The following is a 24583-nucleotide window of genomic DNA, read 5'->3' as shown; positions in this document are numbered from 1 at the left end:
TGCAGGGAAGCACTCGTGTTGCTGGTGTTTGCGTACTTGGGGTGGTAGGCGGAGAGAGAAGCAAAGGAGAAGCATTAGCCCCTGAACTGATTCAATTCACAATTTAAAAATACAGCAACTCCCAGCCCCCCTGACCTCACCCACACACACAGACCCACAACTTGCTCAGATAATTTGGTTAACACATTTTCAGAGACTAAAGCTCCCTGGAATATGGTGGCAGCAGGGGAAGAAAGTCTGGAGGACATGGGGGCCACTGAGGAGAGGCCTGGAGTCGAACCCAGGCTAGGTAAGGGAGGAGATCTCCGTGCAGAGAGAACAGGAGATTTCTGGCCGTTTTTCCATGTTCTTCAACCCAGTGGGCAGAATGCCTGCCGCTTCCCTGAGGCAGTGCTCTGACCCACTCCCTGCTCCCTTCCCGGGAGGAGTCCCCCACAGTCTTCCTGGGACATACTTCTGGCCATCCTGGCACTGGGGACACTGTGAAAGGCAGTCCCCTCGGTCTGGACTGGTGACAACTGGTTTCTGGGCTGGACATGTTGAATTTCCACATCTCTGACTTTGACAGGGACATGATCAAAGTAAAGGACAGCGGGCTCTGGCCTCTGCTGAGAATTTTGCTCCTGCAAGGAAAGCCTGAGAGGCTTTAAGAAGGTGGCTGGGCTGATAATCTCTCCAACAAATGCTCAACAGTACAAACACCAGTTACTGTCAGCAATGGTAATTGCGGGGAAAGTTTGAGTACATAAATGTGAATACCGGAATATTAAAAGGACAGTCTTCTAGGAATACATTTTTAAAAAGCACCACAGCTTCTGGAACCAAAATGCCCAAAAGGGGGAGGGGGCTGTGCTATTATCTTGGCAGCCAAATAAAAGTAGACTTCTTTTATTCAAAACTTAATTTTATCTATTTGAAATTTGTAAGCATCTTAGCAATGGCAAAACCACAGCGGAAAAAAGTCAGTGAAATTCTGACTAAAAGCCGCTTTGACTGGGGACTTCTCCAGCAGCGTGGTAATCTGAGCGACTTAAATGACAATCACAGGATATGCTAAGCAGCCCGGCAGGACTGAGTTCGTTTAGTTTACTTTGTAACTATAACAATGGACTCTGGTTTGCTTTACTCACGCTCACAGGAGTCACTCGCACCAGAGGACAAGGCATTCCCAGCACGAGTAAGCACTCAGTTAAGCTCCTTTCTCTTCACATTTTCTAAGAAGCAAAGGGAAGTACCAGCATTACAATGGTCATCAGTCCCGGAGGAAAGTACACTGGGGGTGAAGACAAGAGCCCCCAATGGGAAGCAAGCTGGTGCTTCCAGTCCTCACCAGTCCAGCCCCTTAACCTTGGATTCATAAATAAGATAAATGAGGAGTGGTACCTGCCAACCAGGCTCATGGGGACATTAAAATAAAAATACCCATTTAACACCTCGCCGTAGGAGTACGAGAACCACACAGACCGGAGGCTGGAATCTGCTGATCGCAATCCACAAGGAGCCCAAAAAGCACACAGCAGGCATGGGACAGAACGATGCGGTGTCCCCATGTGGCGCGATGCGCCACACGGTGAGGTCGGGGTGGGCTCTGCAGTGTTCGGTGTCTAGGGCACGGCAGAGTCAGGTCTGGAACCCAAAGGCCTGATCTCAAAAGCTCACAGATGGCCCCAGCCCAGGGACAGGGTCCCCCAAAGACTGGCTCTGGTTTCCCTAGAAGCAGGGCACCCTCCCTCCCGGAAGACAGGCCAGGCTGGTGCTGCCAACGCCGTCGCAGCTACAGGGTTCACATCTGCAAACTCCTCTCCAAAGACCCTTCCCCTCTGAGGAACACCTCGCACCAAGTGCTCCCTCTGCCCGAGGAGCCCAGAGTGGCAGCACTTCCTCGGTCTCCCTCCACTGTGCTCCATGAACCCGGAGGTGTTTGTGTCCTTTTAGAACCGGGTCTTATCCAAGTCAGAAAGGCCCCGGGCTCTCCCCAACCCTCGCACAGTGCCCACAGACCAACCATGCTCACAGTGGAAACCGGTGACTCCAGCGAACCGAAGGTCTTAGGAATTTCCAGGAAGGGGGTGGGACCCCTCTTAAAAGCAGCAAACTACACCCACAGAGAATATTTAGATGAGCACATCAAAGAATTCAGGAAACACCAAGTTTAAACTCTTTAAACTAAAAACACAAGCTCACAGACATGGGTAATGAGGTCTACTGTTCCATTCTAAGGTGACCTTTTAAATCTCTTTGTTCCTTCTGTGTCTGTCTACAAGGCGTTTGGACAGGATTCTAGTTTCAAAACGCAAAGAAATCTAGCTTCACATCTGCTGACTCAGCACAAGTCTAGAACTTGGGATTTGGGCAGCAAACAGTGCGGGACTCCACTGGGTGAGCGCCGGAGGCCTTGCAAACACACACTCGGCCTTCGGGCACCTTCCACACCCGGGTCGCAGCAGCTCGTGGAATTTCCAGCCTCATCCACATCTGTGAAAGCAAAGCCATGGGGCTAAGCCCAAAGTGCGGAAATCATCTAATCGGGTTTCAAGAACTGTGCTCACCGGGACCACCTAAAATTGTAATCTGTCTCTCTTCTCTTTCGTCTACAAGGTACCTGAGGTCTGGTTTGGCTCAAATGTCAAACTCTTGCCTTCTGACCCCCTAGGAGCTCTGCAGCTGCGTGTCCCCATTCAGGCTTCTCTGTTAGAACGCCCAAGTGTCTGTCAATCGCCTTTACACCCAGCAACTCTGGGGCAGCTCGAGACCAGGAGAGTCTGGAACATTGCCTTCGATTTCTGCAAAATCGCGAGGGTTCAAGAAAGCCGGAAGGCTGGCTTTAGGAAGGCCTCCGCACACTACGTGAAGGGCTGGTCTGTGTTACAAATGTCTCAGGGGCAGGTTGTGGTGCCCCGATCATTCCTAGTCCACCTGCCGCTGTCTGCTGCGGGGTGGGGGCGGTGTGTAGTCTCCCCACTGCTCCAAGAGGACAGCTTTCCAGATACCCAGAGAGAGGCAAGCTGCTGGGGGCACACACGGATACCTGCTCCACAGGAGGGCTTGCGTCCCGTGTGCGTGCAGGACTTCAACAATTCCCTCCAAATGCAGAGGTCCCGGGACCCGGAAGGAGAAAGTGAAATTTCTTTAAAAACTCACAAACATCTTCAATCCTCCAGACTGTCAAAGAGCCTCTTTCTAAGCCAGGCCACTTTCCAGGGTGCATCTCTCAGAGGTACCTCCTGGATGACAAAGAGAGCTGCAAAACGTTCTCCCTTACAAAGGAAACAGCAGGTAGGTCGTGCCCACAGGGGGCGGAGTGGTGATCTTTCCACCTATGGCTCAGCTCCAAAAATCAATCAATCAATCAATCAATCAATCAGCCTGCAGTCAAATTCATGAAGTTTCAGCTGATCTTATGGAAGTGTCCCAGGCCACCACGACAACAGGAGAACAGTGGGACTCAGGGATGGCCTCTAGACTCCCAGCTCCATGGCTGGGCCACCATGGGGGTGACAGGAAGAGTGACCACGTGAAAGCTCTGCTCTGTCTTTGGTGGGGAGGCAGAGGGGGGACAGGAAGTCAGTAAGACAGCAAGGCTGACACATCTGGGTATACGTGGCTGGGTGTGTGGCTTGTACCTTAAGGCACTAGACAGCCGATTAAGGAACCATCAAAAGTAGGATGAAGAAACAGAGTTCACTGCATTGCTTAAGAACGACGTTCCAAGTTTTTGCAGTGGAGCAATCCACAAACACAGAACTCTTCCTCCTGGCTAGTTCCAGCCCCACATGAGGCACAGGACTCTAGCTCCTTCCCAGCGGGGCCTAAGTTAACACTTCAGAGACAGAACCTCCCCGACTTCTGACTCCAAAACCCTTTTTGGTTTTTATCTTTCAACTATTAGAAACCCACTTTCTTGATTCATCTTCTTTCCAAGTCTTCCATTTTTACAAGCATCCGGCTAACTCCGCTACCAAAAAAAGAAAAGTGAATCTGAAAAACCATGGCTCACTCCTGGGCCCAAGAACGGCACTGCAAGCTTTGCAGGTGTGCCCTGTGGATTATGAAACAGGGACAGGGTGATCGCAGACAGAGAAACTTGCCCCGAATCACAGAGCAGACTAAATGGGTACAGCCAAGATGCCCGCATGGGCTTAAGTGACTCTCTCCCAGCACGGCACTCTCTTCCTCTAGGGGAACGGAGCAAATGCCATCGTACTGGACTGCTGCTGGTAAAATATGTGTGCCGTGCCCTTCTGCAGGCTCCAAAAGACCCATTTCACGGAAACACACAGATGAGGTTCCTCAGCCTCAGCACTACTGATGTTGGAAGGCATGATTCTGTGAAGAGGGGCCCGTCCTATGCACAGCGGCAGTGCCCCTGGCTCACTGACGCCCCCCCCCCCCCGCCCCGCCACCTTGTGAGAACCACCGAGTTTAGCCAAGTGCCTAAGATCACATCACTGGTTCAATCTTGACCAATACCAAGAAAGAGCCCCTCTAAATTCTAATCTGATGGAGGCTTCTGGGAGAGCCAGCGACAGCTCCTGAAGAGAAAGCACTTGTTCCATCAGATAAAATGCGCCAGACAGAGAATGTGACCAGCTCTACCTCAGTGGACTGGAGGCCAGTACCATCCCGTAGCTTCCACACCAGGCTGGACATCCCCAGGGCCGACAACCTCTGTTCAAAGTTTCTAGACCCTCACCCAAACCCAACAGCCCCATTTTGTACCCACAACCGACACACAAACCGAGAACTACACCTAGCAGCGCCCAAAGCAGTAAAAGCACGAGCGACAACAGAAGACCTCCCATCCAACACACACGGTCTACTGCCGGGCTCAGGGCTTGAAGCACCCCCCATGGATTAGCAATCTAATGTAATCCTTCACCATCTTCAACAACCATACGAAGGACGTGGTATTTATCCGCGTTTTATGAATGAAAAGACTAAGGCGCAGATCCCTCAAATAACCCGTCCAAGGTCAGATTTATTTATTTGAGAGAGAGAGAGTGGGGGGAGGGGGCGGGAGGGACAAGCAGACTCACCACTGAGCGCTGAGACCATGACCTCAGCCCAAGTCAGACACACTTAACTGACTGAGCCACCCAGGCGTCCCCAGAGTCCCTGTCCCCTAACCACTATCTCCAATGCCTCAGAAAACCATGGGGCCGTCGCCTCCCTCTCCACCTCTACCAGCATGAGACCTTTTCCGCCAGATGTGTCAGGGGTTGGGGGCTGGCAGCTAGCTCAGGGCTGACACCACCCTACTGACCAGCCTTGCTCAGGAGGGCAAAACACAAACCCAGTCATCTCTACTGCTGCCCACCCCACACATGTCTGCCTCGAGTAACGATCACGCAGCACTTGCTTAAATGCCTGGCTGAAGCAGGCCTGTGGGCACCTGCGGGGATGTTGATACCCCTGTCTGGTAACCAGCAAAAAAGAAGTAAGGCCAGATGGAGAGGAGCGACACTGGACCCAGGCAGTCACCCCACTCTCGAAATCCATCCCTATCCACTTTCTCAAAAATGTCACTTAAAATTCTGCTAGATACCAACATGAACCCTGAAAATCAAGTTTCCAGAATTTACCACGTGCCCTGTTTCGAAAATCAAGCTGTCTGGCATACTTCCTCCTCTCCATGATTTTCACAAGATTACCCCCAAGTGGTTTTATCATTGCACTGGCATGCACTGTCGACATCTTCAAGAACTCAAGGCACTTAATACAGCTAGGACTCCGAGAGGTCTAAGGAGGAGGCCTGGGTGGGTGTTCTGTGTCTAAGAGGTGGTGATGGTGATGGAGGCGGGGGTGGGACGACACCGGGCTCTGGGTTCTGGCCCAGATGCTGTAGCGCACAGCGTTCTAAGACAGAGGACACTATTCTCTTTCATTCTGACCTCGCAGAAGCCAGCCCAGCAGAGGGACCCCCGGTGAATTGGCAGCCCCTCGTGAGACGCACTGAGACTTTCTCACCTTCATCGAACAAGAAAAGTTCCAGCATTCACGAAGTGCGCCACTCGTGACCTCACCATTCTTAACTAACAGGCTCACCACTAAGTGCCAAGAAACAAAAAGCACTTGACGTTGCATAGAAAATACTGCCCGTGTGCGCTCACAGACAATGACCCTGGATGACCACGTCCCCAGCTCCTTAATGCCTGAGCTGCACTCAGTGCATGCGGGATAGGAAGACTACGCCAGTCTAGAACTGACAAGGCTTCAGGGGAAAAAAAGGAGGAGAAAGTCACCCCAAGCCCAGAACGGTGGGGACGGCACATGTGTTAACAGGCTCATCAAGAAAAGGCTTGCTTAGTTAATATTTGAAAACCATGAGCTCCCAGAGTAAATGCACCATTCCTTGAACTTTGATATTCTGGCACTGGGGCAATAAGGAACTTTTAAAATCACACCAAAAAATCTGCTTTGAACAAAGAAAGTCCTCTGGGATTATTTCACTCAGAAAAGTTAACACTGTTAAAGCTGTTGTCTCAACTATAAAACAAAGATAATAATATCTATCTCTCAGCGTGATTGTACAAATTAAATGAGGTAGTGGGTGCAAAGCATCTCGCTGCTTGATAATAAGCAGTTCCTTAAATGGTCGGCTCTGTCACAATGCTAGGTGACACTCAAATCAAAATCTAAATTTAATCATCCCTTTAGATTTTAGACAGCTCAGAGATTTAACAAAGTATCTTTCCCTTCTCACCACCTGACAGGGGCATTTCCAGCTACCCCGGCTGTCTTCAACATCACAGAATGTTTCTCAAAAGAACTGGGATCCCCATCTCACACAGGGGGCACTTGAGTTAAACTCAAAGCAGCTGAGCTGATCAAGCCTATGAACTTGGAAACAGCGCTACTAGGAGGTCAAAGTGTAACTCACTGAAAATTCTATCCAATTAGTACATTTAGAAGGGATTTTTCTTCCTTTCTTTCCTTCTTTCTTTCAAGATCTTATTTATCAGAGAAAGAGACAGCAAGAGAGTGAACACAAACAGGGGGAGTGGGAGAGGGAGAAGCAGGCTTCCGGAGGAGCAGGGAGCCTGATGCGGGGCTCATTCCCAAGATCCGGGGATCAAAACCTGAGCCAAAGGCAGACGCTTAACGACTGAGCCACCCAGGCGCCCCTAGCAAAGATTTCTTTCTAGAGAAGTTTCATTCATAGACAGAAAAAAATCAGAAAAAATCTCACTCTTTCTCTTACAGTCTGCATTAGTTTCTATCTTCATAAATGAAGAAAAATGGTATCATTCATAACTTCGTAATTCATGTCGGTAACTTCATATTGCCAATTTACAATTTTCCTGTCATCCTTCGTGCTACGGATGTCTTCATGTCTTCATGTCTTCAGCCTGCCTTTCCAGTACAGCCAATGTTTCTGATGGTGATATATGTCTGTTGCACTGGGTAGGTCCTTAATCAAAGAGAATAAATCAAAGGTTCTGCTTCTCCTGTCCCTACACCTCCCCATCCTCTTGCAAAAGAAAGAAAAAGACACCATACAAATCTCCATGCGCTTGCTGACTAGTTTCTTACATAGAAAGCTTTTAAAAGAAGATCCACGACTTTATTTCTACATCAGTTTTAAAAGTGGTAAGGCCACAGGATTAAGAATGAAATTGAACTGGTGCTCAGGCCTCTGATTCTTACCCTTCTCTTTGGTGTAACTCCACAAGGACACAGAACAAACACTAATGGGGTGGGGGGGGAGCAAGTCCCATACATTCTTCTCAGGGTATTTATTTCCACAAATTCCGCAAGAGCAATTACTGGCCACAATACACAGAAAGCATGGCTGTGGAGTAAACATGCTCATTCCAAAACACGAGGCGCACGTGCTTCCTCCGGGCCGCAGCAGAGATCTCACTCAAAGCGGCTCCCCGCCAGCCCAAGGAGTTAGCTCAAGGACCTCTGCCACAGAGGGAGTCGAGTTCAGGAGGGGGCTTCCCCCAAACTTAGCCACCTCGCTGTAGATGCAATTCGACTTCCTCCGACACCTCCACTGGGCCTTTCTGGTAACCCCACGGCGAAACCACCCCCTGCTCCTTAGTTCTCCAAAGCACCCCGGCACATTCGGAGTCTTCGCGGCTGCAGCCCCAGCCCCCATACCCCGAGCCACGGGTTCAGCAAAGGCACGGGGAGCGTGCGGGGCTGTGGCGCGGGGAAGGGCAGCCCCCGCGTCCGCCAGGGAGCTCCGCGAGGCCGGCTCTGCCCTCTGTCCACCGGTCCCGCGCTGCAGCCCGCGTTCCCTGGAGTGCGCCCGGGCCGGCCACCCCGCCCAGAGGGCGCACACTTACGTCTCTCCTCCTCCCCGGCGGCAGTGTCGGCAAAGTTCCCGGGGCGCAGAGCGAGTGTGCGCGGCTCCGGCCTGGGGGGTGCGGGAGGCGGGGAGGGCGCGGGTGGAGGAGGGTCGAAGTGGCAGGGGCGCCGGGTTCCGGGCCCCACGCCCGCTCGTCTCCCGCGGCCTGGCCGGCCGGCGTGCAGCCGCACCGACACCTACGCCGCACGGACACCGACACCAACACCCGCGCCGGCTGCGACCCCGGAGGCTCCGGCAGGGAGGCCGCGGGTGTGGCCGGGCAGCAGAGGTTTTTTTGGAATGCAGGGTGTGGCCCTCTAACACAGCGAAAAAGAAATGAGTCAGCCCGTGGAGCCTGACCAATAAGCGTGTTCACTGGCGGCTAAGGCGGAACTTTCCCGTCTTGATTTATATCAGCCCTTAAAAAAGAAGTTGTTTTGCTCCCCCTCAAACTTTAGCCTTTAGCAACTTCCAAGAAAACGTGGATGGCTCAGTAAAAACTCTTTCAAAACAAGAATTAATCTCATCATGACACACTAGGTCTGTGGATGGAGGTTAATTTCTTTTGCTTTCAGAAAAAGTTCCTGAGTTAGGCGGCGATTCTGGATGTAAAGAGCAAGGGGCCTGGCCTCGCAGCAGATTCAGATCCGACCTCTGACACCGAATAACCTTGGGCAAACTACCTGCAATGGGGGTGGGGGGGTGATAAAATGCCCACCTGACACAGTCTGGGGGACAGCTTATATGTAATATTACACGCAAAGCACTGGGCACAGTGCTCCACGTACAGCAGGCACGCAAACAACGCTGTCTTGTCCCTGGAAGTTCTAAACCGACCTTCAAAAACTAGGACAAACTAGCTTATCATTTTTTAAAATTTTTTTTGATGTTAAAATATCCAAATAATTTAAAACTGAAGTAGTATTTTAGTGTTCCGTGGTCTGAGTCCTTTATTTAAGTGGTTAAAAAAAAAAAAAAAGAATAAATTAAAGAAACTTCTGGTTTAGGATTCTTAGGTTTGGTGTTCCTATCATACAACAGGATTTTTACCACACACACAAAAAAAGGCTTAAAATTGAAATGACTTCATTTATGCCATAGTAAACCAACTTTTAAAAAAGTAAGAGTGATTTTGCAAATACTCCATCTGGGTAACTGTGCCCTAACCATTATTATGGAATAAAACTACAGGAAAGTTTATGTAACTAGGAATTGGCAAATCACAGAAGACTCAAGAATGGCTAAGTCCCATGCACCAGTTAAGAAATGAGTTGATGGCTAGTGGGGGTAGAGAACTTTAGCAGAGGAATAATTTTTTTTTTTTTTTTTTAAGTTAAAAACTAAACCTTCTTGGCTTTGGAGGTAATCTCCTGAGTTTAACTTCCTTGTATTTTTTTAAGAACCAATCATTCATTCTATAGGCCAAGAATTCTTCAAAATACTCACTAACCAAAGATCTGATCGAAAGTGAGATCAAAAGGCTCTTTCTAAAATGGGATTTTCTGTAAACCATTATGGAAGAGTGGAAAGAGCACTGTGCCAGGAGTCCAGAGCTCCCGCCCTAATCCCAGCTGTGCCCATATGTGACCAGGAGCGCGGCGCTAAGTCACTGCTTCATCTCTCTGAAGGGCTCCGAGAGTTCTTCCACCCAAAAGACTAACTTATGGTCCAAAAGGGCAGGTGCAAGGTAAGCCTATGACCTCACATTTATCCTTAGCAACAGGCATAATATTGGCCCGTAGTCTAGATGATGGAGCTGAAAATTTCCCTTGACTCACAAAAAGGTAATCTCATTGTCCTAGATGCTTTAAGTTAAATTCTACACTCATCTGAGCTCTCTCTCCCAACTTTTCTCTCTCGAATTCACTATCAACAGGTATGATGACAGCCTCCCACTGTGTCTCCCATATCTCTACCATTCTTCCCATTCCCCCACGCCAGGTCACCAAGGCTGAGTGTCCCCTGACTGCTGTTCCAGCTGCCAGGTCTTCTGTGCTCCCAATGCATCATCACCATCACAGAATAATGACTACCCCATGTGCCACCATGTCATAAACCTTCCCTCTCACTATCAATGAAACAGCTTTGGTTTTATAGCAGATATCAAAAGGAAAACATCTGCTTTGTAGGCAACTTTCCTCAAACGTTCATGCAAATTAATATGTATTTTTAAGCACCGTGATTTTCTATTTACAGAACTATTATCACCGATCATACTGGTCAAACTGATCATATGTTGGCTGTTACACCAAGGACAGCAGCTCTTTTATACGGGAAGGCTGTACACATATATTTTATATATATATATAGTTGTGTGTGCACACAACTCAGGAAACTTACACCTGCAGTGGGAGTAATGCCATTGTCTGCGTGGGTAGACATAAGCAGATACATTGAGATACATGAAAGAGGAAGGGTAAGGTAGCCATCCAGAAAAGGGAGAGATGATTTACTTTGTTTCTACTGCCTAGGATCCAGTCAAGCTTAAAATTCATAGAATGGGTGCTCTGTCCGGAAGAAGGGCTTCATACATATGTCTACCTGAGATCATTAACTCAAACCAGTTGAAAGATGTTTACAACAAACCTTATGCTTCCAAGGTAGGGACACAGTTGCCAATGTTGCTCCAATGTACTATTTCTAGGATGTCTTTTTTGCCTACAACACCAAACTATGGGGCTACGGTTGTATAGTTCAGAAAAAGTAACAATTAGCCCATGGGCCAATGTCCTGATGTTCAGGCAGCAAACGCTGGCCTCCACCTTTCCAACCCCCACCGACCACCCTAAAAACCCTCCATCAAATACGGCAACTGGACTACTTGTTCCCCTAAAGCACAGGGCCCAGTACCACCTCCACATGGAGGCCCACACCACACCTCCTGGCTGCAGACCTTCTCTCACTCTCCATACTAATGACCTTCCAGACCCTTCCTCTTCCTGGAACCCTCCCCACATCTCAGGCCTTGAAGAACTCTTCTTTCCTCCAAATGTCTACAGACTTCCTTCTTCATACCTCCATCTCAACACGGACTTACACAACCTTAGCGTCTTCCTTCCATTTGCAATTCCTCCCCTGACCCTTCTCTCTGGCCAGATGATAAAAGTCCATCTGAGGAAGAGACTGTGTCTCAAAGGCTTCGTCTCCCCCCACACCCAGGACACAGCCGAACACACAGTCTGATATAAATGATGCTCCAGGTCAACAACAGCCACAAAGGAGAAAGGACAACGTTCCTTCTGGCTGCGGATACCTCAAGGAGAAGCACATATTATAGCTGTTCAGACCGGCTGGCACACAGAACTCAAGCGGCAGATGTGTTTCTTTGCTCTCACTGACATGTTCCAACAATACAGAATGCTACTGGTGACAGAGCAAGTTGGATACTTCCTAGAGGGAAGCAGAGTTTACAAAGGAGTGTCATCACATAAAATCTCAGATCCTCCAACACTAACCCACTGAAGAAAACAAAGGCATTAAGTCATTTTCTCTTCCCCTTCTAGTAAGGCACACATACTCACACATGCGGCAGTCCTGCCAAAGCACCAATTCCTCCTGAAAGAGAAACGGCTCTCTCCACGTACACGGGAGAGCCACGAACATCTACTCTTTGCCCACTAGTGCTCCTTGCTACCAAGGGTAGCACAAGGCAGTTCTTCAAGGCAATCTGTGACTACTAGAACCGTATTATGTATTTGTTTTATACAGCTTAAAAGCACACATTGTAAGATGTTTGCATTAGAGCAAACGCCTATCGACTCATTTTTCTAAGTTTTTATTTTAATACCCAGGGTACATCACAAGTACACTCCATCCCTATCACCCATTTCCCCTGTCCCCCCACGCACCTCCCCTCTGGTAACCCTCGGTCTGTTTTAAGAGTCATTATATCTCTCTCTCTCATACACACACACACACACACATACATACTCACTAGTATCCTCTGATTAGTGCTAATACATTTCTGCTTTTATGAGATAGGAATAAACAGTGCCATTGTTCTCGAAAAGCTATGTCATAAACCAGCTGTCCCACTATGTAATTATATTTATTATAATTGCCATGACAAAGGCACAACTTCTTACATATGCCAAGTCTAAACAAATGACTTAGTCACCACTCTCTAGCTTGCGGGTTAACAGAAATGGCACTTGAGGCATCCCCAGTAAAGGCAAAGTGGGCACATGACGGAATGAGCACTGGGTGTTAGGTAAGACTGATGAGTCACTGACCTCTGTCTCTGAAACCAATAATACATTATATGTTAAGTAATTGAATTTAAATTTGGAAATAAATAAATATTTAAACATTTAAAAATAAATCAATAAGAGCAAAGGGGAACATGCTGACTCCGTGTGACCCAGCAACAGGATAGCCACAGGGGTAGCTGGGTTTTAGGACCAACTCAACATGACCCCCACCAGAACCTGATGGCAGATCTGCTTCTACAGACTGATTCCATTCTCCCTTCCTGAAATCTGTCTTCTTCCACTTAACTCCCAGCTCTCCCACCAAGAGGGCCTATTCCACAGCCATAATTGTAAAGATCCTCAGGGAAAACTCACACTGTTCCCACGTGGGGCCACGCATCCACCCAGAGATCAAGGTCTCCCGTTTGGCCATAGGTCTATACTAGAACTACCAAGGTGGGTTGACAGGAAGGGCAGTAAGGTCTCCAGCTAAGTTTACTTCCCCAAAGTAGAAAGGAGGGCTCATTTGTCCCCCAAAGCACTACCACCTATCAAGATATCCCATTTTATGTCCGAGCAAAAGGTTATCTAAACAGCCCTCAGCCTGCTAATAAATTACATTCTAGAGGTTCACTTCTGAGGTCTGAAATAAACGAAGTCTCAGGTGGCACCTGAAATGCATTTCCTGGAGACAAACGTACACATGGGCTTCTCTGGCCAGGCTTTAAAAGCCTACTTAACTTATGATTGATCTCGAGTATAATATTAATGATACTTCTAATACTGTACTCAAACCTCATTCTTAACACTGTTCCTTTGGGAAACTATACTTGAAATTCCACCCAGAACAAGCAAAAAACCTGCTCATTTTAATTCACTAAGGATCCAGTCAGGACGGTGCCTTCTGCTGCATACGCGCTAATGCCCGTTTGTTGTGTACACAACACAGCGAGGTAGGTGTAAACAGTTCGTACTGGGCCTGCTGTTAATGGGAGTCAAGAGGGTTTCGAGCTCGAGGTCAACTGCTAGGACGAGGGGAGATGGCTTCAAAGCCATGGACGTCTGAGCCCAAAGCTGGGGCTCTTGTGTCTAATCCCCACAGCCGCCAGGCAGGCCCAGGCTTGCAACTGAGGAGACCCGGCTAGCATTCTCAACCCTGTGTAAACACCGAGACCTTCACCCTTGGAGCACTGCGTCACAAACTAATGAAGTACTATATGGTGACTAACATAATAATAATAAAAAACAAAAATACTGAGATTTTCTTACAGAAAAGAGAAGGGACTAGTGGCCAGTCATTGTCAATAACCAGACACTAACTTTCTATATCCTTCCTTTTAAAAAAAAAAGGGGGGGGGGGTTATTTATTCAAGACAGAGACAGAGCACAAGCAGGGGGAGTGGCAGGCAGAGGGAGAGGGAGAAGTAAACTCTCCGCTGAGCAGAGAGCCCGATGTGGGACTCAATCCCAGGACCCTAGGATCATGATCTGAGCCAAAGGCAGACATTTCACCAACTGAGCCACGCAGGCACCCCTCTGTACCCTTCCTAACAGAGAATACTCTCTGTGGTAGAACAAGAGAAAGTATTTCTCTGTCTGACCCCTCAACCGTACTAATAACTATATTTACATGAAGAGCCTCTGAAAAATCAAAGGTCACTAAATAATGTCTTCAAAATAAAATTATTGTGGCCTGTAGAGAAAAGAGAACACTCTTTATTAAAAAGTCCATCTAAGGTATTTTAAAAGAAAATTAAAGTTGTAAAAATAACTGATGTGACACACTTCTGCCAATATAAACACAACGGATGCATTTAACAGTGTTCTACACTAAAAAAAAAAAACTTTTTAGCTATAGAGTATTTAATACATATAAGAGAATATATTTAATGCTTCTGTAAGGAAAAATAATATTAAATCATAAATATTTAATATAATATATATTATATATTATATAATAATATAAATATTAAAACCAACAATCACGAACCCGTCACCCAACCTTAAGAGTGGACCATTACACCAGAGCCGTTCCCTGAGTGTTCCTTCCTGTCCGACTGGGGCAGACCTGTCCGTTCTTTCTGTGCATGTTGGACAGAAAAGTGTGAAAGTCCTTGGTCCCAAATGGAACTTGAATAATCAATTAGCCATCTGCCTTTTGAAATCAAAGTGGAGAGGGGGTCCGAAGTAGCACGGCAGAAAATCGCTGAATGACCGAGTAGCTAACTAGTGCATCATCTTAGCCCAGAAACTACTAAGTCAGACTAGTCAATTCTCCGAGGTCTCGGTTGCACGCCATGGTCCAAAGCCAAGACAAGTCAGTAGGAAACATGAAATCAAGAGAGCCCCTGGACACCCGCCAGCTTATCAGACACAGGATCTGAGATACAAGAGGTCAAGCCCCAATTATTCCACACAGAGGTTAAGGTGTTACTGAACCTGCACAGAGCCTTCTCGCATCAGACACCATAAAGGGAAAACGCAAAGGAGCGCTCTGACAACAATAACCTCCACTTCATACATCACGGAAAAAAGAAGCAGTAACTTCAGTGGGGGGTGGGAATCAACGAAAATGGTCAAGAATTTACTAAGAGTTTATTTTGTTGTAATAACATGTTGGGCAATTTATATTGCAGAGAAAAAATTTTAGATATGTCATCTGTGAGGTTGAACAGTTCACAACTGTTTTTTTAGGTTTTCTTTTTTATGTCCAAAAAAAGGCATATACACTAATCTAGTGGATGCGTCTGTACAAATTGCTTCACTACGAATGCAAGATGGGAGTAAGAAAGTCTAACATTCAGCAGCAACTAGACAGTGCGGTAAGCACAGGCTGAGGAGGAGGGGAGGTGAGGGGACATGAGCTTGAGTGACGGAGGCCAATGTCATTCCAAGGGCATCAGAAGGGTGGCGGAGCACAGCCCACCAGTGACCATGTGACACTGGTCTGTGACCCAACCGTGTGCCCCGTTCCACAGCCACTGGACACAGGGCACACAGTCATGCTGAATTCAAAGAGTCCTGACCCTGGGGCCAGGGCTTGGATTATTTGAAACTAAATGTCCAGACCTTGACCTGGGACATGGGCCCAGAGAGACATGGCAGATGGAGGCCTAATGTAAAGCTTCTGCTGGGAAATGTCATCGCTACTCACATTGTTTCAGCCAAAGTAAGTCCTGTGGCCAAGACAGCCTCTGTGGCCAATCCTCACTGGGGTAGGAAAGTGTAATTCTCCCACAGAGATGGAGGGCGGGTAGGAAGGAGCAAGTGTTTTTACAACTACGTGATCTACCACAAAGGGAAGAGAAAATGGCTGAGAAGTGTTTTTTTCCCTTCCGTGATGAGGAAAGAAGTGATTCTAGGACAGAAAGCCACTCTTCCACGTCACCTTGCAGGTCTTTTTTTTTTTTTTTTTTTAAAGATTTTATTTATTTATTTGACAGAGAGAGATCACAAGTAGACGGAGAGGAAGGCAGAGAGAGAGAGAGAGGGAAGCAGGCTTCTCGCTGAGCAGAGAGCCCGATGCGGGACTCGATCCCAGGACCCGGAGATCATGACCTGAGCCGAAGGCAGCGGCTTTACCCACTGAGCCACCCAGGTGCCCCCACCTTGCAGGTCTTAATATGGCCTCACAACCCTCTCAGCCATGTCCTGAGACCTGTCCAACGCCCTAGCAGCCCCTGAACTCCAACACCAAGTCCAGTGTCGCCTCCCCGAACCCAGCCTGGGAGGCCTCTGGTTCACCTGCAAAATGGAGATAATCCTGCCCTCTTCCTGGGAAAACTTTTGAGAAATTAGGTAAAATACTGCATTTAAACATACAAGTGCATAAAAGCACTTAGTAAACAGAAGACAGTATTATTCTTAAATTATGATACTTGTCTCCTAATCCATATCTTTCCCAAACTGTCTTTACATTTTACTCATAGTTTGTTTTTTTTAATATTATTATTTTTTAAAATTTTATTTATTTATTTGATAGACAGAGATCACAAGTAGGCAGAGAGGCAGCCAGAGAGAGAGGAAGGAAGCAGGCTCCCAGCTGAGCAGAGAGCCCGATGTAGGGCTCCATCCCAGGACTCTGGGATCATGACCTGAACCGAAGGCAGAGGCTTTAACCCACTGAGCCACCCAGGTGCCCTCATAGTTTGTTAATAAGTATATAAAGTAGATGAATTAAAGATGTTTCCTTTGCTTTTTAAAACCACAATTTCCTCTAATCTTACAGTTTCTTCTATACACACACTCTTTCTAGCTTCCATTAGTTATTCACTCCCCCAATTTGTTGATGTTTTAAGGCTTTCAAGAAGTTTTGGAAAGCAGAACTACTATCTATTACTACAACTATTATCTAATTACCTATTATCTGTAGTATCTATTATCTATAGTAATTAATTACTTCTTCCCCAGATAAGGGAACTTAAGGAAAACTGAAGATACTCAGAATCTTCGCTTGAACTAGGCTATAGATTCCAATCTGGCTCCCAACTGAGAATGAATAAAGGGCTTGGCATAGGAGACCCCCATCTTCTACCTACAGCCCCAATTAGCGTTGCTTCTCCGCCCTGGAGAAGCAGAGTTCCAGCCTTTCCCCCAGACTGAGATCGTCCATTCCTACCTCTGCCTCTTTGCTCACACTCTTTCTTCTAGCTGGAATGTTCCCTCGGCACTGCCCCAACTCTGTTCAAAGATCCTGCCTGTAGAACTGGGGAGGTCACCACAATGCGCACACAAAGACGTCCACCACGGCGCGCTCTGCAAGAACGAGAAGCGGAGGACGAGCAAAATGCCCACTCCTGGGGAGCTGGTTGGATACACTCCAGGACATCTAACATGTGAAATGCTGTGTAACAGTAAGAAACGGGATGTCAGTATTTACTCATGTGGCATAGTTTCAGCATACTGTCAATCAAATCAGGTGTCAAAACAGTACTTATGACAAACAGTCCATTTTAGGAAGAAAAAAGTATATAACTCACCCAGGCTGAGAAAGAGCATGGCCAAATACAAACAAACCCCCCCCCAAAAAAAAAATCCCCCCAAAACCCAGGTTAATAATGGTAACTCTAGGTAGTGATAACACTGGTGAATTTGTGTTCTTAATAATGTTCACATTTTTAAAGTTCTTTCCAACTAGTAGGGTTAACTTTTATAATTTTTAAAATAGGTATTTTGATTAAAAGGCACTTATCACTGAATACCCACTGCAAATGTCATCTGCTCCTGAAGGTCTCCTGGACCTCGCCACACCTACCACACAGGTAATTTCTCTCTCCTGGTGGTTTCCAGAACAGTTACTCTATCTCTAATGAGATAATATATATATATATATATATTTTATATTATATATATATATTATATAAATATATATATATTTCTGTGTTGGGGCCTGCGTCGGCTCCTGATGTAGAATGAGTCTGTCTTATTTGTACTAGAATTTACCCTCGTAACCCCGACTGCCAAGTACCGAGCACACGACTGAGTGTGCTGATGGAACGCCATCCATGGCTGTGACATTCCCACGTCTCAGGACCACACACTTGACAGCTGTCTAATCAAACACTTGTCTACACTGGGGATGTCCCAAAACAGCAGCAGGTGCCTTCTGGGGAGAGAAATCATAAATCAGAATACTTTATGTGTGGTGAGGCTGTTTGGTCACTTATGTCTCCCAAGTCTGCTTTCACTGCAACCAAAGACACCCTCGTTCATCTTGATTGAGACACAGGTCAGCATTTCTTAATCCGGAGGCAAGTGTCTCAGATTCCCATCCATCTGCTTCAGCGCGAAAGGCACAAGAATCGCTTTTGCAATAGTCCAAGTCCGTCCCTGACTCCGTGGGAACTATAAATATCTATTGTTTTAGGAGGAAATAAGGGAACTAAATGTCTTAAGCTTCTGTAAGTACGCTTCAAGGAATCGACACCACTAAATGTTTTGAAATATCCAAGGCATTTTTTTTTTTTTTTTGGTTCAATAAAGAATGTGTTTTGAGAGCTAGGTGGGTGAGATTTAAAATAAAAACAACCAACACAATCTTAGCTGTTACTTAGCAATTTCAGGCTCCAATTGTTCCCTTCGAAAGGGCAAGCCAGCACGTGGAGGAAACACTGGGCTCTCAGGTCCAGCGTCCGTTCTGCCCTCCATCTCATTCCCCAAGACCTTCGTTGAGCCAGCGTGAACTTGAAACCGCCCAGATACTGTCCTGCTTTGTTTCTCTCTCTGGAGACAAGTCACTTTCATTAAAACTTAATGTCTGAACAAAAGCAAAGCTACATGCCACCGTGGGTGAGGAGGAACGCTGGCTGCTGGTCCCCAAAGTGTCCCCACCTGACGCGACAAAGGTTCGAGGGAGTACAGCGAAGGGACAGCAGACACTCGGAACGGGGCGGACAGCCAGACTATCTGCAGCCCAGTCCCTGCACAGCCAGCAGGGGCCCGGGGGGGACACGGCCATCACAGAGCCGGGTTAACACATCCAAGAAAAGAGGTTGATGCTTGAAACTACTCTCAGGGCTTCTCAGTTCCAGAAGGCGGGTGAGCACGGCAACGGGAGCTACCCAGCACAGACGCAAAAGCAAACCTTGTTTTGACCAACCCAACCAATGTCGTATCACCAGGGCTCAGACAGATACCTGAAGAACAGTGGCTTCAAGATGCCTTTGCCACAGGAAACCTATAACCAGTGCCGATTTACCAGCCCCCCCCCACCCCCAGGGCAGACCGTCAGACCCCCGGGGATTCCAGCAAGCCAGGTGTTCGACACAGCTATCGTTAAAAGTCACAGTGTATAAACACATGACTGAAATAAATTAGACTAAAAACAAAGAGAAGAAATACTCAAATTCACCGCTTCCTATTTTACTAGCGTTTATGCGCTTGACATTCCTTGCACTCCTGTGTGTGTGGCTGGTATGAAGCAGACGCTGGGGTGCACCTGCCTAGCTTCTTGGCTCCGCTTGCACTGACCTTGCTGGGGGTGGGAACCATCCAGGCCGGGAGTGTTCACACCAGAGAAATCAGCAGGCGCTGTAACCTTGTCTTCCCTCTGTACCCCTCCTTCTCCCCACCCACTCCTCTCCCTGTACCCCCTCCCAGGCCAAATCTTTTAACATTTGTCTGCATGGCAGTGCCCGCAGTACTGACGCCCCACAGCCTGACGGAAGCTACGAAGGTCAAGTTGGTCTGTATCAGATTCGGGCTTGTAAACTACACATCATGATATAAATATAAGGAAGGAAAGCAACCACAGGCGACCCTTGAACAACACTGGGACACCCACTTCCCACTCAGTCAAAGATCTGTGTGTAACTTTGAACTCTCCAGAAACTTGACTCCTGATCATGTACCGTGGACTAAAGCCCCACGGATGACATCGAGTCAATGAATGCAGACCTTGTACACTCTATGTATTATACACTGTATTTCACCACAAGGTAAGCTGGAGAAAATGTTTCAGAGGAAATCCCAAGGAAGAAAAGATACATTTCAAGGACCAGATGATAAAAAGTCCACATCCAAGTGGACCTGTTCAAACCCAGGCTGCATGAGGGTCAGCTGTCCTTTCATTGTGGCCCCAGAAGCACCAGTCAGAGCGCGGAGTATGACCCACGGTCTTCCTCTCATGGGAGGGATGACCAAGCCCCATGCACAGAGCTGGAGAGGCTGACAAACTACAACAGAAGTACGAAGGCAAGAATCAGGCCAGGGAATGTCTGACTCGGAAGTATACAATCTTTTCACGTGACAACCTCTCGTCCCAACATTATCATCATCAAAACGAAACTGGAAGCAACCACATTTAACTGTCAAATCATCCGCAACCAGTTGTGGCCTCTGTTGGGAAAAAAATGAGACGGATACTCAAAGAGGGATGTGGGAAGGGAGCAAGGAGCTCAACTTTATTCATACTCGCCACATTTATTCATTGGGACTTCCCAAAACATGCACACCCGAGGTTGGTAAGCCGTGCTGCTCACTGAACCAACGGGAACGAGAATGTCTATTTGCAAAGGGCTAGTCCCAAGTTAATATAAAAGGAGTCCTCCTTTGATCTATTAATTACTCATGCTCTGTCTGCCCAGCTGTGACACCCAACGTAAAAGGACACACCTACCAACACACAAAAACTGCGCAAATGTTAGCATCAATTTTTTGAAGTGTCTGGATATTTACTTTTTAAACATTTTCTCTTTCAGACTTTTAAGCTATCTGATCAAGCTACTCTTCCACCGTTGTCTCTTAGAGACTATTCACCAGTAAACCAAAGACTTCCAGAGGACTAACAAAATTTCACTTACTGATTATTTAAAACAATTCTTGTCATCTTGGCTTCTGAGAAGTTACCAGCTTCTCCCACTGCTCCAGCTCACTTCCATCACCTGTCACAAGGAGAAGGGGTCTGGTTAGTCACAGGTCTCCAAAAGACCACTTCTGGATTTCTACATTCGTCTTTTCCTTTCTTGATAACCAAAACAGAGAGAAAATAGTCATCTCCTCCTTTCTCTTCAAAATAAAAAAGGAAGGACAGAGTAACAACAGAGAGCACCCCAAGAGAAAAAGAGATTTAAAGAGCAGTGTTTCAATGGCTGAGGCTTGGGGCGGACACCCCCTCTAGTGCCCTGCCTTATGTTTTTGGGAAGAGGTTTTGGTCTGTTTGCTGGGAGGAAGCAGTATCAGACTAAGCCAGTTTTGTCTCTCCCTGCCCTCTTCTGGACAGATCTGCCTGGGAGTGTGTGAGGAGGTACTGACTTAGGGCTCAGCCCTACCAAGAGGGGAAGCCCGGCTCTCTCCAGCTCTCCACAAGCCCAGATGCTACCAGAAGACCAGCAGGTGACTGCTGCTGGAGCCAACGCACATTTTAGATTCAGAGATGCTGGTGAGGTCTCCAATCCCACTTTACCAGTAATTAAGTGACCATCTATACTGATTCCTCTTATCCTTGGCTCTATTTTCCATGTTGATTAAAATTTACAGAATAGGAAAGATCAATCGTTAGGGAAACCAACCCACCCACATTCAACAGAAGGACACCACACAGACAAACCTTGGTTCCAAGTCCTACCACTCACTAGCCATGCGACCTTGGCAAAAAGTCCGTTCATCTCTTCCCAGCCTCAATTTCTACTTTTCTGAAAGATACTCCCCACTATACTGTGTGGTTCAGAGAATTAAACGAGACGAAGGAGAAAATCTGCCACGTCAAGTATGCTCTGATCCAACAAGGGTATATCCCAGAACCAGGGACACCTGTGCTCAATGATCAGACCTAGTAACTCATCCCTAAGTCCAGTTCAAATACTGGAGATTCATATACTCCATGGAGTAATATTTTATGCCCAGCAAAGGGCCTTCCTTCTTCCAAGAGCAAGGCATCCTGAACAAAAGCTTTACTTTTGTTTTTTAATTTCCTAACATTTTAGGGCCCACAACCTAGGGACAAGAAGTTCTGCTTTCTTTACCTTCACAGAAGAGCCCCAAATGAAAACACCCCACTTCTACCAGGTACGATGCAACCACTGCTCATTTTCTAGGAAAAATAGATGGCTCCAAGGGGGTCAGACTTACAAGATAGGCACCTGCTACTCTTCCTCACCCGAAGCCTCTCTGTTGTCATTCCGAGAAAAGAGATTCGTATTAATTATAAAAAGAGACTCTGTCACATCAGTTATAGAATAGACAAGAAGTCTCAAGTTTTCCAAACCTGTAGGGTGTGTGTATGTGTATGTGTGTTGTGTGTGTGTATGTTGGGGGAGAGGGGAGGGAGAGTCAGGGGGCCACAGATAAAGGAGAAAATGGAACAAACGCCACATAAACCCTAGTAACAAGGAAAGAACTTACCAACATCAATAAGTTAGGAGTATAGGACTCAGAGTCAGGGACATAAGAGACTGAACCCAACACCAAGAGGAAGGAGCCCCATGCTCACCGGCCGGCAAGAGCTTTCTAGGCTGGTCACTCAGCGCGGAAGACTTTCAAAACCATGGACAGTGGAGAAGGATCTGACTCGGGCTGGACAGACAGGCCCCGCGGAGTGGCTGTCCGTTACTGAATCCTTCCAAAACTCAGTTTCCAGGCCTGGAAGAGAAGGACAGAGACATACTGTGGAGAGAAGTTCTGGAGACTGGAGAGCGCACACATACAGGGCCCACCATGAGTGTTTACGAATGCAGGTATAGGAGTCTTTTAAAGTCACGGCCTCGACTGCAATTCTCGTCTACATCCATCACATTCAGACTCTCTCCCTGTGTGAACACTGGAGAGGTCAAGTCAGACTTCTGACAAGAACGTCAGACTTTCCCAAGTTGTTTGGTGCAGAGCTGCAATAACAGTGCCCGTCCTCGCGGACAGCCTTTACTAATGAGCACACGGAAACCTCTAGCTGTGCCCTGGGGACTGTTCTGCAGAGCGGCTCTGTGTTTCTTTTCTTGATGATAAATTCTTGAAACAGGGAAAGAATCACTTCCATCAGTGCTAATTCTCCTGGGGTGCAACGCCAAGTGCTCCGCGGGCATCTGTGGGGAAGAACAGCCACGCGGACAGCAGCAGGCAGCCTCTCGCCACAGCTAGCTTCCCACCACAGCCTTGTCAACAACAGCATGGACTTGTCAGTGAGGCTTTCAAGATAGAAATAAAAAAGACCCACAAGAGATGCAACAGCAACTTTTTTTCTAAAAGATATTATCTATTCGTTTGACAGACAGAGACACAGCGAGAGAGGGAACACAAGTAGGGGGAGTGGGAGAGGGAGACGCAGGCTTCCTGTGGATCAGGGAGCCTGATGCCGTGCTCGAGCCCAGGACCCTGGGATCATGACCTGAGCCGAGGCAGACGCTTAACCGACTGAACCACCCAGGCACCCCAGTAACAGCAACTTTTAAACAGAACTTTGTATCTGAATAAAAGGGCTCCTTGACCCCTCCTACATCATCCTCTTTGGGACTCACTCTGATGATGCCATCTGCTGGGCACAAGCTGAGCCGTCTGCTTTCACCTTCAAAACCAGCAGACAATGCCCACAAGAAAATCTGTCTCGTTACAACTAGTACAACTACAACCAGTTCTGATCTTTTTAACAAGACCCACATTGTTTGCTTTGATGGAAAATACTTTAATAGGTTCGCAGAGTCAAGTTCCTCCTCCAAGCTGGTAATGTGCCACCACTACGGTCATTCAAAAGAATAAGCAACTTCAACAAGTGGCGTGAATGAACTCTCTTCATCTGGCCCCACGCTCTGTGCCAGGAACTGGGGGTGGGGAAGGGGCTGGGAGGAGGCAGAGGCGAAGGGCATTCATGAGAACGCAGTGCGGTGGTAGCATCGCGAGAATACAAGCATCCGACATAGCTGATGTGCTTGAACAGCATGGTCTGGACGTGAACTCCTGGCTGAGGCCGCCAGCAGCCCCATTCTTCCTAATCCCGCAGCTTACAGATTCCACAACAGTGACGCAGAAACCTGCCTGAAAGGAACGCACTCCTGTTCTGTTCGGTTCAGACTTATTTATTGGAGGGAGTGTGCGTGAGCAGGGGGAGGGACACAGGCAGAGGGAGACAAGGTCCCACATAGACTCTCCGCTGACTGTGGAACCTGACGCGGGGCTCCATCTCGTGACCTGAGACCATGACCTGAGCCAAGCCAAGAGTCAGATGCTTAACTGACTGAGCCACCCGGCGCCCCCAAGCTCCTGTTTTGAATGGACACCCTGTCCTCTAGGGCAAGGCCACACCTGTCCCCGAAGAGGAAGAGTCTCGTGGGCACACAACCCCAAAGCACGTGTCTGCCAAGACACCTGCAGACAGCACTTGCCAAAGGCTGCAGAAGTGCAGAAAAGCACTTGTGTCCTAAGATGTGTCATTTTGGATGCTCAGACTCTGCTCTCCTGGGGAGCTGGTGCACTACAAGGGGTCTGAGCCTGCTCTGTGGGGGACAGTGTCCCATGGTCATTAAGAGCATGTGCTCCATGGTCACCTAGAACAATGCCCCCTCGTCTGCCTGGAAGACCTTGCCCAAGGTGTTCATTTCTATAGGCCTGAGCATGGCAGTCATGGCCGTCCCACAGCCCGGGATCGTGAGAGCGGCTGAAGGACACCACGCCT

General features: G+C 47.6%; 1 protein-coding gene across 10 annotated transcripts in view; it reads right to left on the bottom strand.

The window, feature by feature from the left end:
- The window catches only part of SGMS1 (sphingomyelin synthase 1), a 269326-nt gene that overhangs the window by 87736 nt on the left and 157007 nt on the right, over window positions 1-24583 (bottom strand). For 8 of the 10 annotated variants that reach the window (XM_047703349.1, XM_047703354.1, XM_047703348.1 and 5 more), the window contains 2 exons: window positions 22415-22563; window positions 20787-20867 (listed from right to left, as the gene is read on the bottom strand). The gene's annotated coding sequence lies outside the window, so the exon portion shown is untranslated. Of the gene's footprint in view, window positions 1-8294; window positions 8426-20786; window positions 20868-22326; window positions 22564-24583 lie in introns of those variants that run through there. The other 2 variants (XM_047703351.1, XM_047703356.1) reach the window with 2 other exon arrangements.

The sequence above is a fragment of the Lutra lutra genome, chromosome 14 (genome assembly GCF_902655055.1).
Source record: "Lutra lutra chromosome 14, mLutLut1.2, whole genome shotgun sequence".
Classification (NCBI taxonomy): Eukaryota; Metazoa; Chordata; class Mammalia; order Carnivora; family Mustelidae; genus Lutra; species Lutra lutra.
The sequence above is the reverse complement of the archived record's forward strand: the minus strand, read 5'-3'. Positions and strand labels throughout refer to the sequence as shown.